The sequence below is a fragment of the Lytechinus pictus genome, chromosome 5 (genome assembly GCF_037042905.1).
Source record: "Lytechinus pictus isolate F3 Inbred chromosome 5, Lp3.0, whole genome shotgun sequence".
Taxonomy (NCBI): Eukaryota; Metazoa; Echinodermata; class Echinoidea; order Temnopleuroida; family Toxopneustidae; genus Lytechinus; species Lytechinus pictus.
Genome location: NC_087249.1, coordinates 33,490,323 through 33,504,771, shown reverse-complemented (window position 1 = coordinate 33,504,771; position 14,449 = coordinate 33,490,323).

Genomic DNA, 14,449 nt, shown 5'->3' with positions numbered 1-14,449 from the left:
TTATTTTCGAACTTTGGATTCAATGACAATCTTGTCAATACAAAATGTTTTAACCCTTGGGTAGATTTTAATGCCATGCTTGTGCATTACTTATAAAGACTTATTCTTTACTGTAAAATTGTATTTCTGTTGTTTTGAAGAAGAAGAAGAAAATAATATTCATCATTAATCAATATCACCAGTGTATATTGCTGTTTTAAGGACAAAAGAGGAAAGAACTCTGTAATTTGTCATGTAGAGGTTTAACTACTCTGTTCACAGATGACGTATAGGACATAGTTATATGTAAAAGCAGTAACCATTCTATATAAGAAAAAGATAGATTTATACCCCTTTCATAAACCCAATTATGCGGCTAATAGCAGCATAATTTGGTCGTAAAATCGGAGGAGGACCAGAGTTATCCGCATTATTTTAATGCTGCAATTATCCGCATAATAGCAGCATCGGGACAAGATTATGAGTTTATGAACGTATTTCCAAATAATGCGGATAATTGCCATGGTGCGGTCACAAGGTCACCCTTTTCCAACACAACCGCATCGGAGGGGGCGTGTCCAGTTGTCATGACGATTATCCGCCTTTTTCAGGACGGGCGCTCGTAAAAATAATGCGGATAATTTTCGGAGTTTGTGAACGCAATTTTTATCTAATTATCCGCATTACTATTAGGCGGCTAATTGGAGGATAGGTTTATGAAAGGGGTATGAGTTAATTTATGTTTGAGACAGATCAACTATGCTTAATATACAGTGTGAACATAATCTGGATCTCAGACATGTCAGACGATCATTCTTTTTATTCATCAATTCACCGGTATTTCGAACAAGCCAAACAAATTGTATACCAGTGGCGACCGCAAAGAAGTGTTGTTAGCGTAACAGAACGCTATTAAAACAGTAGGGCCAGTCACATCTTTCACTAGTCCAGATTGGACCTTGTTGTTTGGAAGTGCTTTTTCCCAAAGCTAACATAGAGGGCACATGTCTCCCAATCTCTAATCAGCGCCAATCCACTTATCTTCCCTCCCCAACAAGTTGTTGGGGAGGGAAAATGAGTGGATTGGCGCTGATTAGAGATTGGGAGACATGTGCCCTCTATGTTAGCTTTGGGAAAAAGCACTTCCAAACAACAAGGTCCAATCTGGACTAATCTTTCACGGGCGAGACCGCCTAGACGCATTGTTTTCACTAACAGAGCACTAAAAGTAGGCCTCCCGGTATCGATAAACTCACAGAAGCTTAGCCGAATTCCTAATAATCTAACAATAAAAGGCTTGTAACACTAACAGTGGCAAGGGCACCAATAGTGACGATGTTAGTGAATACTTTCTCTCTTTAAAACTTGTCTCCCTTTCTTATACCAAGTAATTTAAAATATACCTCGACCGAATTAAAGGGATATTCTGGGCCCAACAATATATGAATAAATTGAGTAAAATTAGATAAGCAAATTGCTGAAAGTTTCATCAAAATCTGATAAAAAAATAACAAAATTCTAGAATATTAAAAATCAAACACTGTATTTTGCAACTGATATTACTGAGCAGCATGTGGCCATGAATATGCAATAAATGGAACGATAATGCCATATCCTCTAGCTCTTCCCCCTTTTCTGGTTTTATTGAATGAACTCGTAATTGTCTCAAATGTGTAGTGTATCGCCCGAGTAACAAAATGATGATCTTTGAAGCAATATTCTGTGTAGACAAAATTTAAATGAACCTAATTTTGTATGATACAACAGACCCTCATTGCATATTCCTGAAGACATGAATATAAATTTCACCGAAATAGGGCCTAATGCAAAATTTTAAGATACCATAATTTTTTGTATTCATTTCCAATTTTTATCAATTTGTCAGTGTTTTGTTTGTCTCACTTTACTGTTCAAACCTTATTATTTTATTCAGCCTGGAGTATCCCTTTAAAAATGGGTATATAGCGGGGGATGTTGATTAGTGCCAAGATATGATCCTCTTTATCAATTTTTTTCTTCTTCCAAGATATATAATTTTTTAAGTGTTTGCAGACATTTTTAAGAATAGACCCTACATTAGAAAGAAGAACAATAGCTGATGAAATTTATCGCATGATAATTATCATTGGCAAATACTCTATGAGTGAAGTCTGTGAAGAGCATTTTCAAACAAAAGAAACTTATGAAAAGTGGGATTGCATTTTTTTTTACAGAATCTCCATCGTAATATCATGATAGGCTAATTTTCTTGATCTATTTTGATTTGATTTTATTTCAGCATTTTTCCAACAGAAATAATTAACAAACATAATGTACAACATAAAGAAAAAAATAGTGATACATTTCTTTTTACCAAAAAAAAATACAAATAATCATTCATTTGCAAAAATGTATATAGATAGTATTAGTTTGCAATATTATAAGTTGTACTTTGTTGAGTAGACAAAAAAAAATGATGGAGACCGCTACCATAAGCAGTGCTTGACTAGGGTAGCGGCCTCAAAACGTATTAGCGAAATAGACAAAAAAGAACGAAGTACAAATCAAGCATTGACTTAAATTAATTATAAACAGATATTATTAATACGATATTTACATGCAAGAACCTTGTATGCCTGATATTATGTGCACATTTGACGTATTTGCATGTGTTTGTGCATGTGCAAACGTGTGCGCGTGTGCAAATGTATATTTAAAATTGTATGTGTATGTATAAGTGTGTGTGTGTGTTGAGAGTGGGTGTGCGTGTATGTGTGTCGGTATATGAGGGTGTGGGGTAGTATTAATTAGGAATTATTGAATGGTTCCAGGATACAGCTTGAAATGATAGAAAAGTTTGATACTATGACTTAACTTTTTTCATTTTCTGATGTAACAGTTTATGAGATCAGATAGAAATTAAAAATTTACCAAGAAAATTGAAAATTGACCAAGACCCGTAGAACTCTTTTTATATATATGCATAAATTATTCAGAATTGTATTTGCGTGTCATAAATTTTTTAAAGGATGATTTGAATGAGTTAAGAGAGGGACATTGTTTTAAGTATTGTGGTAAGGAATTCCAGGTATCTGGTCCATGATGGCGAACTGATTTTTGAGCAAGAATAAGTTTGGGGTTGTGTAGATGATAATCAGAAGAGTGGCGGGTTGGATATGCATGTATATTTGAATTTAAATTGAATAGATTTTGGAATAATGATGGAAGATTATTGTAAGTGTATCTAAACATAAATATACCTGTTTGTAGAGTGTGAATATCCTGTATTTTAAGTGCATTTAAACGCTGAAATAGAGGTTCTGTGTGGGAAATATAATGCGAATGAGTAACGTTACGAATTGCTCGATTTTGGAGAAGTAGAAGAGAGTTTATTTTCGTTATACTACAGTTACCCCATACAATATTGCAATACATCATATGTGAAAGTACTAGGGAGTTGTATAGAACCAATAATGATTTTTCAGAAAGAAAGTCTTTTAATTTGTAAATTATTCCTATGTTTCTTGATATACAGTGCGTCCCAAAAAAAACTATACACTTTTGAAATGGTTGCCAAATAAAAAATATAGCATTTTGGGGGAAATAACTTATAGATATGGAAAGCCAATAAAGTCAACTTTCAAGTGACTTCAAAAAGTTGGAAAACTGTTCATGCTTGAGCGAGCACTGTCCGCTGAAACAAAGGGTATGAAAATTAGGGTGGGCTGGAATTAGCCTTCCAATTTCTTTCAGGTTTTTTGTTTGGTACCTGCAAAGTTGAGGGTTATTTGGTGAATTAAAGATCAGTTGTGATCAGTTTGTTGTTTGTGAAAATTTAATGCGTATTAAATTGAATTTATTACATTTAAATTTAATGCATGAGTGATCATGAATTGCAATTTTTAGTGCAGCATTTTGTCTTTATCATGTGGATCTCAACAATGTGTTTATGAAAGTCATGAGAAGAGGGGGTAATATGACTTAGGTAGGTGAAGTACGTTGATGTGATAAAGGTCAACAGAACATTTAGCAACCCCTCCCTCCATCTCACCCCCCCGCTTCTCTCCTCCTCAGACACTAAGCTCGGCTAGGCTGGGCAGGAATTATCCTTACAGTTTTTTTGAGTGGTTAGTCCTTTGGAACTTGCTAAGCTAAATTAATGAGTGAGATAAGTTTTGGTTTCTTAGGCAAATTTCATGAGTTACTAACTTGAAATTTAATGAATGAGTGAACAGGAATTGAAATTTTAGTGTAGCATATTCATCTTGTGGATCTCAGAAGTGTGTTCGTGAGAGTCAGAGTAATGTGATGGTACCTGTTACAAGCAAGAGGGCGAGATATGCTAAGACTTGGTTAAAAGGGCATTCCTCTTCTTTTTGTCCTTTTGCAAATTAAAAGTCATAATTATGTACCCTTCCCTCTCCACCTCCATTTCCCAGCCCCCCCTCTCTGTCTCACTTCCTGGATTGTAGCCTATTCAAAACTTAGCTGCCAAGTGACCGATGGCTTATGGTCACTTTTTTATTGAATTATTACCAAGACATTTAATGATTATGATGATTAATGAAATAATTTATTGAAAAAAAAAATGAATGTTTGATTGATCACATTGCACGAGTTGATTTACTGATAAATTGTTGATGAAATGATTGATAGGAAAAAGTTGATGCCCCAATTCAGAATTAATCATTAAATCAACATTCCACTCTTGGACTTCACGGGTACATGACAATAGCCATCAGTCTCTCAACAGGAGGGGAGGGCGGGAAAGAGGGAGGGGGAGGGAGCTGAATGTTCTGTTGACCCTTATTCCATCAACCTACTTCTCCCACTTAAGTCCTATCTCACCCCCTATTCTCCCGACTCCCATGAACACACTGCTGAGATCCACATGATAAAGTTTAAATGCTGCCCCAAAAAGAGATCCAAATGATAAAGTTGAAATGCTACCCCAAAAGTGTAATTTGTGTTCACTCATGCATTAAAGTTCAATTTAATAATTTATAAAATTTGCATAAGCAACCAAAGCTGGTCACGGTTGATCATTAATTTATCACAACGCCCTTAACTTTGCAAGTTCGAAAGGATTTGCCTCTTAAAAACTGACATAAATTGGAAGGCTAATTCCAGCCCACCCTAATTTTCATACCTTTTGTTTCAGTGGGCAGTGCTCGCTCAAGCATGAACAGTTTTCCAACTTTTTGGTGTCATTTGAAAGTTGACTTTATTGGCTTTCCATATATGTGAGTTTTTTTCCCCCAAAATGCTATATTTTTTATTTGGCAGCCATTTCAAAAGTGTATAGTTTTTTTGGGACGCACTGTAGATGTATGTACATTGTGTATGTGTTCATTCCACGTTAGATTGGAGTCAATTGTTACTCCCAAGAATTTGGTAGAGTGCTTTTCAGTAAGAGGTAAACCGTCAATTGATAAATTGGGAGCTGGTAAGTGTGGATTAGCTTCTCGAAAGTGTATAAAATTGGTTTTGCTTATGTTAAGTGAAAGTTTGTTTGTTTTAAACCATTGGGATATTTTGGAGAGTTCTGAATTAAGAATATGAGTTAGAGTATCTAAATTAGCATGGGAATAGAAAATACTGGTATCGTCGGCAAAAATTATGAAATTTAGAATTGGGGATGAATTTATGATATCATTAATATAGATAATAAAAAGTAGGGGTCCCAGAATTGATCCCTGTGGTACGCCGCACTTGATATTTTGTTTTTGTGAGTTTTGAGATTGGAAATTGAAAGCTTATTCGATATTTTTTTTAATCAAATGAGTAAATATATATTTACTACTTGCTGTCATTTCATGTTTAAAATGTAATAATAAGGAAAATTTTGTAGGCCTATATATTAATAAATTACATCCTTTACCCTTTTTTCCTAGACAAGATTTTAAACTTGTAGGATGTGCAAATTATCATAACTAAATCTTAAGTTAAATCTAGATCACTACGCACAAATTATAGATTTTGCCTAACTCAAATCCCCTAACAACACTCGCGCCTGACGCACGGCGCCCTAACAGTACTTTCTGTGCCTTCTGAGCGGATATTCTACTCATGTTGTTAGGAGCTGATTTGTTAATGAATAATGATATACAGATTGTGATGTCAAGCGTTGATCCCAGATGTAAATAATGCATTACTTTGACATTAGCCATCGCGGCGACATTACCGGTTGTAACAGGGTCCTTATTGTTAGCGCAATGTTACGCTAACAGCGTTTCTGTGCGGCCGATACAGGTCCTTGCCTCGCTGATACTCACGAGCACGCGGTCTCATTGGTCTCTACAGGAAGAGATTTTTTGCATTTCGTGTTTTTCCCTTTCAATTCCAAGTGATTGAAAATTACCCCCTTTCAGTGTTGAATGATGACGAGTTTTACAATTCATTTAGGCCGAACAATGAAACCCAAAATAGTAACGACAATTCTTCTTTTGAAAATCTCGTATCAAAGGAGATGAATTTAGCTGCAGATGTAAATGAAAATGTCGACAATAATTATCCAAGTTAAAATTACTTTACAATAAATCAATTTAATTCTCTTGATTTTTTTATTTTTTTTTGTCCTCATCAGAGGTATTTATTACATTAAAATCAATAATCAAACACATACAATATATACAATTAGTTTCATATTTCACAACCTTTTGATTTCATTATACTGTTTTTCTGATATTTTTATCATGTTACTCTTTTATATTGAAATCAATAAACAAACACAAACAATATATACAATTAGTTTCACATTTCACAGGCTTTTGATTTCGTTGTACTGTTTTTCTGTTAGTTTTATCTTATTACTCTTTTCAAGAAATCTTAAATTAATGACTAATTCTCTCTTGAAATCTGACAACATAGAAAGATAGCTGAATTTTTTTGAAGTGAACTGAGCCAACATATAGACTCTATAAATCGTATATTGTGCGAAAACCAAAATTACATTAAGAAAAGCCATGTTTTCATTTTCAACATCGTGGCCAATCAATAATGTTTTCTCATTAATCTGAATATTCACATTAAACTGGATCTTAATGAAATACCGTAGTTTTTGCCAAAATAAATTCACATGTGGACAATGCAACAAAACATGATCTAGAGTTTCAATTTGTTTACAATGGTTACAAGTCATGTCTGATGTGATATTCCATCGAACTAAATTCTCTTTATACGGCAAAATCCGATGCAGCAATTTGAAATTATATTGTTTAACTCTGTTATTAAATAATTTTCCAAACTTAAATTTTAGCAATTTGCTCCAATCATAATCTTCTGCAAGTGATAAACTGTCTTGCCAAAAATATAACACCGTTGGGTGTAAATTCTTTTTTATATCTACAAAATATGTGTAGAATTGTTTTGTTTTTGATATTGTAATGTCAATTGAGTCACCGGTTTTAATTTGAATAAATTTATCGTTTTGCGTTCGTTGATCATCTTGATTTTCAAGCTGAGCAGTGTTCAACTTATCGAACCAATATTTAGGAAAAGCGGTTTTAATTTTAGCATATTGAAATAGGATACAAAGAGAATTCATCGACAGTAAGTCTGTAATACTTTCAGAGTTTTTCCATGAACCATTTTCAATTAATTGGTGTACTTTAACTATACCCTCATCGTACCATTTTCTGAAATACAGTAACTTGTTTTCATGTTTTATATTTGAATTATTCCATATGATTTCATTTTCAAATTGAGTTACTTCGAATATATTAAGATAGTGAAGTTCAGCCCATGAAGTAAGTAGGTCTGTATAAAATGTAGGTAATGAATATTTTTTGCATAATTTGATCATGTCTACTGGAGAACAGTTACATTGAATAGATAATGGTATACCACCTAATTTATGTAACCAAAACTCACAAATATATTTCCATGGTGGATCATCACCTCTTACAATTTTTGGTAACCAAGAAAGTGTGAGTGATTTCAATCTAGAATCTATATCAATCATACCCAAACCCCCATATTGGGGTGAATTAATAATGTAAGCTCTTTTCACTTTTTCTCTTTTAGAATTCCATAAAAATGAATGAATTATTTTATTAAGTTCTTTGATATAATTTTGGGGCATGATGTAGCATGTGCTTAAGTATATTAACTGTGATACAAGTAACATTTTTATAATAACTATTCTCCCATAGTATGTCAGATTTCTCATCTTCCAAAGATTTACAATACGTTTAATTTTATCTATCTTTACAGACCAATTAAGGACATTGAAGTCATTTGTGTTCTTGCATAATACAACCCCAAGATATTTAATTGGTTCATCAGACCATTCCAAGTTGCATATACCATTTGTTTCATTATAATTTATATTAAGTGGCATAACTTTGGTTTTATCTAAATTAAGTTTTAAGCCAGAATATTCCCCGAACTTAATAACATCTTGAATTGCGACATTTCCTGCCTGGACGGAATTAACAAAAAGAGCGGTGTCGTCTGCTAACTGTGAGATCTTTAATTCTTTTGAAAATGGTTCTTTGTGGAATGGAATCTTAATACCACTGATTTTCTTGTTTGACCTTATCTGTGACGCCATTACTTCAACAACTAAAACAAATAACAAAGCCGATAGAGGGCACCCTTGCCTTACACCCTTTTCTATCTTAAACTGTTTTGAAATCCAACCATTATTAATTACTTTGCCTCCAGCGTTTTTGTATAATACTTTAACCCATTGGATAAATGAATCTTTAAAGTTCAATCTTGACAGGGTTTCGAAAAGAAAGCTATGTCTCACACAATCAAATGCTTGTTTGAAGTCTAAAAAAAGTACCAATCCTTGTTGTTCCAAAATTTTACTATAATCAATAACATCTTGTACCAACCTTAAGTTATCTGAGGCTGAACGCCCCTTGATATAACCTGTTTGATCAAACGAAACAATTTTATGGATTACTCGTTGAAGGCGTTGTGACAAAACTCTCGCTAAAATCTTATAATCTATATTTAATAATGAGATTGGCCTCCAATTGTCTAATAATCTACTATCCCCTTTTTTCAATAACAGTGTGAGTATACCTTGCCTTTGACTTTCTGACAAACCCCCTTGAGCGTATCCTTCATTTAGACTGTCGATTAGCAAATCTTTTATGTCTGGCCAAAAACATTTATAAAACTCCGAACTCAATCCATCGCAACCAGGTGCCTTATTATTTTGCATTGAAAGCAAAGCTTTATAACACTCATGTTCGGTTACCAGTCCTTCACAACTTAGTGCATCCTTCTCATCTAATTCTTTCAATTCAATATTTTTTAAGTATGATTTAATGTTTATATCATTATCGTTACAGCTATTTTTGTACAATTTACTGAAATAATTATTAATAATCTTCAAAATTTCTGTTTTCTTTGTAAATGTTTTACCGTTTTGTACAATACAGTTAATCTCTTTTTTCTTGCCATTTATGGTTTCTTTTTTCAAAAAATACTTGGACGACTTTTCGCCAGACTCCATCCATTTCTCTCTAGCTCTAATATACGCACCTTTGCACTTATATGTGTAAAGTTTATCTAATTCATTTCTGATTGTTTCTAACTTATCAATTTCTTTCTTGTTTGGATTTTTATCAGCCTTTTCACTCTGTTTATTGAGATCATCTTGTAACTTTGTAAAATAAAATTTTCTTTCTTCTTGTTTTTGTTTAGAATATTTCACAGTGACCTCTTTTATTTTAATTTTACACATTTCCCATATAAGCTGTGGACTTTCATTCATGAATTCCATTTTTACTTTATTAATAACATGTTTAATACAGATTATAAAATCTTGTTCTAGTAAGTGTGAATTATTTACTTTCCAATAACCTTTGCCTTTCCCAATACCACTCAAATTCAACTTTAGCGAAATGGCATTATGATCACATTTAAGTGCTGGGCGTATATCAGTGCTGTACATTGAAGGATATAGTGTTGTTGAAATTAGCCAGTAATCTAATCTAGAATAGACACCAAAAAACCTCTGTCGCCAAGTAAATTGTTTCTTCGTGGGATATAATTTCCTCCAAACATCAACCAATTCATTTTTTTGAATGAATTTCTTGAAATGATTGGGTGGTTTATAGACTCGAGATGTGCCACGAGAGTCTAAATAAGTTTGTGTAGTATTCCAATCACCTCCACAAATTAATATATCTCCAGGTTTCTTAATTTCGTTAAACCAATGGAGTAGGTTTTTTAAAAATATGACTTTATCAGAATACTTTGTTGGCGCATAAACATTCAATAATAAATAACAACAATTGTTATACATTAATCTAAGAGCAACGGTCCTTCCATCATTTCTGGCATAGACGTTTACAATTTCTAGAGGTAATTTCTTTCTTAATAATATTGCAACCCCTTTGGAGTGGTTAGACCCATTACTAAAAAAACATGCACCATTCCATTGTGATGAAATCTCGTGTTCAAGTTCTTTCGTCCAGTAAGTTTCTTGTAAACAAGCAATATCTGTCTTTTGTGCACGAAGCCACGATATAATTTTGCTTCTTTTCCTTTTATCCCGCATTCCTCTCACATTCAGGGATATAAGGTGAAGAGAAATCGAGTCATCATTCTTTGATTTTGTTGATTTTGTATTGATTTCTTCCATTTCACGATCGACTTATACTTTTCCATTTCATTCGTTGTTCGCTTACAACTTAGTGTTTTCCTTTGCACTCTGCTTTTTTGCTTGTTTTCTTTCCTTTCAATTTCCTTTTCGTAGATGATTTTCCATGTTTTTGCCTGTCTGGAGTTGGAGTTTCCGGTGATAGTGGTGATTTCTCGTCGTCGCTTGAAGTCGAGTAGCAACTTGTGAATTCATCTTCTCCATCATCACGCGTTGTACTGCGATGAGAAGCGTATTCGACATCGATCGATCTTTGACGCGAAACATGTTCCACAGGAGTAGAACCGGTAGCAGAATCGTTGGCAACGCCAGTAGCAGGGCCAGTAGCAGTGGTATCTTTTGGTCTCAAGAAATCCGAAATGCCGACTTGACGTGTCTTTCTCCCAACTGTGCTGACGTCATCATGGGGAACCCTTGCCGAATGACGTAACATCGTACTTGATTCACGCCGGGTGTATTCAGTTGAGTGAGTTGACTCATCAGTTGGCTGCTCGGTCGATGGTTGGGCGCTATTGTCCTCGTTGCCATGGCTCGAAGACGCCTTCGCAGGGCAGCTGTGGCTCAGATGCCCCGTTTGTTTACATGATCGACATTTCACTGGGTTTTTACAAGTAGACGCATGATGACCGCTTTCCAAGCACTTTGAACAGATCGCTGTTCCTGATTCTCGTTCTGGCTGGCCGACATGAAATGCTCTAGCACGAAACACATTAGCAATGACTAGAAATCGGGGGAGGGGCTTGCTTGGGGGGTCTATGTAAACGACGCGGTCGCCATTCAGACAGCACGTTAGCTGTCCACCGACGCGGAGCTGCTGTCGGATGATCTCTCCTCTTATGTTACACTTCATCCCTTCCAAAGTTGCTCTTATAAGGTCATCTCCCACTGAGAGGGGTACATCTTTGACCAAGACCCTTGTCATAAGTTCATCTCTGGCTTTTGTAAAGGGGTTCGTATCATGTACAGACACAGTCACACCGCGCAGAAACAAGCCGTTCACAATCACTTTCACTCGTTCATCATGCTCAGTTAGGTATAAGCGCCACAATGAACCAATTCGCTGGATACCGGCTATATGCTCGGGTTTTACACATTTTATAAGGCAACAGTATAGGTCCTCACCTGTTAGGGGCGTTCTTGCCGATGGAATGTCCCGTGCTGCGATGAAGACCGGCTTCGGGCCATTACGTTCATACGTGGCGCTACGTCGGGGTGTGGCCATATCTACATACGACATGTCGGTCATGATTATGGCAAAATGAAATCCAAAAAGATCCGGTGATGTAGAGGTTTCCAGTAAATAAAAGACACAAATGTGCTTTCTTTACACCTTTAGAAGTATGATAGTTCCGAGATAATGCTTGATTCTAATTTCCTTTAGTCCAAAAAATCGATGAAATTCGCGAGCTATAAATGAAGTATACGTCCGTCGTAACGTGACCTATGACCTCCAATTCTCTTGATAAATCAGCAAATACACTTTCAATAATGCACATGAATATAAGGAGCTTGAGCTGTAATTTCGACAATTTACGCCTTTTAACCGATTCATCTTCACAAACCAAAATGTACAATCGCGTTTACCGAGACATGTTTATCTCAGGAGTCTGATGGTTTATACTCACTTCCTGGTTTTACGTTCGTAGAAAACCATAGGGGTAATAGACGGGAAGGAGGGGTAGGTATCTATATTAATGAAGAACTAGCATATTTTACTCACAATTATCTTAATTGTATGAATGAAATTGCTGAATCTCTTATCATTGAAATTCGGGTACCAAACTCTAAAAACATAATGATCGCATTATGTTATAGACCTCTTAACTCCAACACAAATAATTTTTTTTGAATACTTGCAAGATTTTCTACAAAATCTGTTTTTGAACAATAAAGATTGTTATGTAGTAGGTGACTTTAATATAGACATATCCAAATCTAATCACAATAGGTCACATGAATTTTTGGATATCATGCTTTCATCATTCTTTTTACCATTGATAACAGAACCCACCAGGGTTACTAACCAATCTGAACCCTTCTTTATAATATTTTTGTAATGTTTCTCCTTTACCCGAGTCTGGAATAATTTTATCTGATATTTCTGACCATTTCCCGATATTTTCAAGAACTCCGTTTAGGTTAGCAAAAAAAGATACCCCGCAACATAAATTCCGACGACTAACACCAAATAATTTACAGAGCTTAAAAGATTGTCTTGAAGACGCGGATTGGTCTGAAGCGTTCAGTTCTCAAGATACAAAATTACAGCATATAATATATTCATGAAAAATTTTACTTCACATTTAGATAGACATGTACCATTGGTCAGTAAATGTAATAATTATAAAAAGAGTCCAAGACTTCCTTGGATATCGAAATCAATATTACGATCAATAAATCGCAAAAACAACTTATACCATCCCGATAAAATTACTCGCTCAGAAAAGTCACATCGTAAATATACTACATATAAAAATACCCTCACTAAATTATTGCGGAGTGAAAAACGAAAATATTTCGCAAATCAATTAATCCGTTTCAAACACGTCATCAATAAAACATGGAAAACAATTAACACTACCATAAATAAACCAAGTATAAAAGCACGCATAAAACAATAAAACACAATAATATTGAAATTCATGATTCTTTTCGTATAGCTGATATATTCAATCAATACTTTACACAAATTGGAAAAAGTCTTGCAGACAATATACCATTAACACAAAAGAAATTTATGGATTTTATTCACCAACCAAACCCTAATTCTTTATTTTTAGTACCAGTACATAGAAATGAAATAATAGATATAGTGAACAACTTAAAAAACAAAGAAAGCTGTGCTCACGATGGTAGTGACAATATTTTATTATAGAATGTTACAGAGTATATTGTTGATCCATAATACCTTGGTCACATTTGCTCTACGGCGGCCGTACGGCGAGACGAAAACAGCCGTTTTATTAATTTTGATTCAAACCACCTATAAGTAGTTGGAAAAAAAATGTAAAAACGGCTGTTTTCGACTCTGTAGAACAAATGTGACCATGGTATTAGTATACATATTTAACCTTTTTTTAAGTATTGGCGTCGTGCCTGACAATATGAAAATATCAAAGATAATACCAGTGCACAAGAAGGATAAAAGATTAAACTATATAGACCGATAGCTTAATTGCCTACTTTGTCTAAAGTTATGGAAAGGGTGATCTATACAAGGTTATTAAATTTTTTGAATAAATAAAATATAATTTCTGATTTTCAATTTGGATTTCGCCAAAAATATATAGCACATCTCATGCCACTCTCTCTTTATTGAAAAAATCACAAAAGCTATTGACAAATTTAAACATAGTGTTTTTCTGGACCTCTCCAAGGCCTTTGACACTATCATGAAATATTTCTCTACAAACTTGAAAATTAAGGAGTCCGTGGGAAGGCCTTGGAGTGGTTCAGAAACTACCTCGCAAATCGTAAACAATTCGTAAGCATAAATGAACAAAATTCTTCTCTACAAATGTTAACTGGGGTGTTCGCCAAGGCAGCCTCCTGGGCCCACTTTTATTTATAATCTATATAAATGACATCCAGAACTCCTCTGAAATATTATCTTATGTCCTTTTTGCAGATGATTCAAATGTACTCTACTCTCATCCTAACCCCGATATTTTAATTAATGTACTGAACACTGAACTGGATAAGTTGGTACAATGGATAGGGGCTAACAAATTGTCAATTAATGTACAAATAACGAAATGTATGCATATATAATTCTTTAGAGCAATTGCCATTTAATATTAAACTGGACAATATAGACATTGAAGTTGTTAGTACAACACAATTTTTAGGTCTTACAATCATGATAAT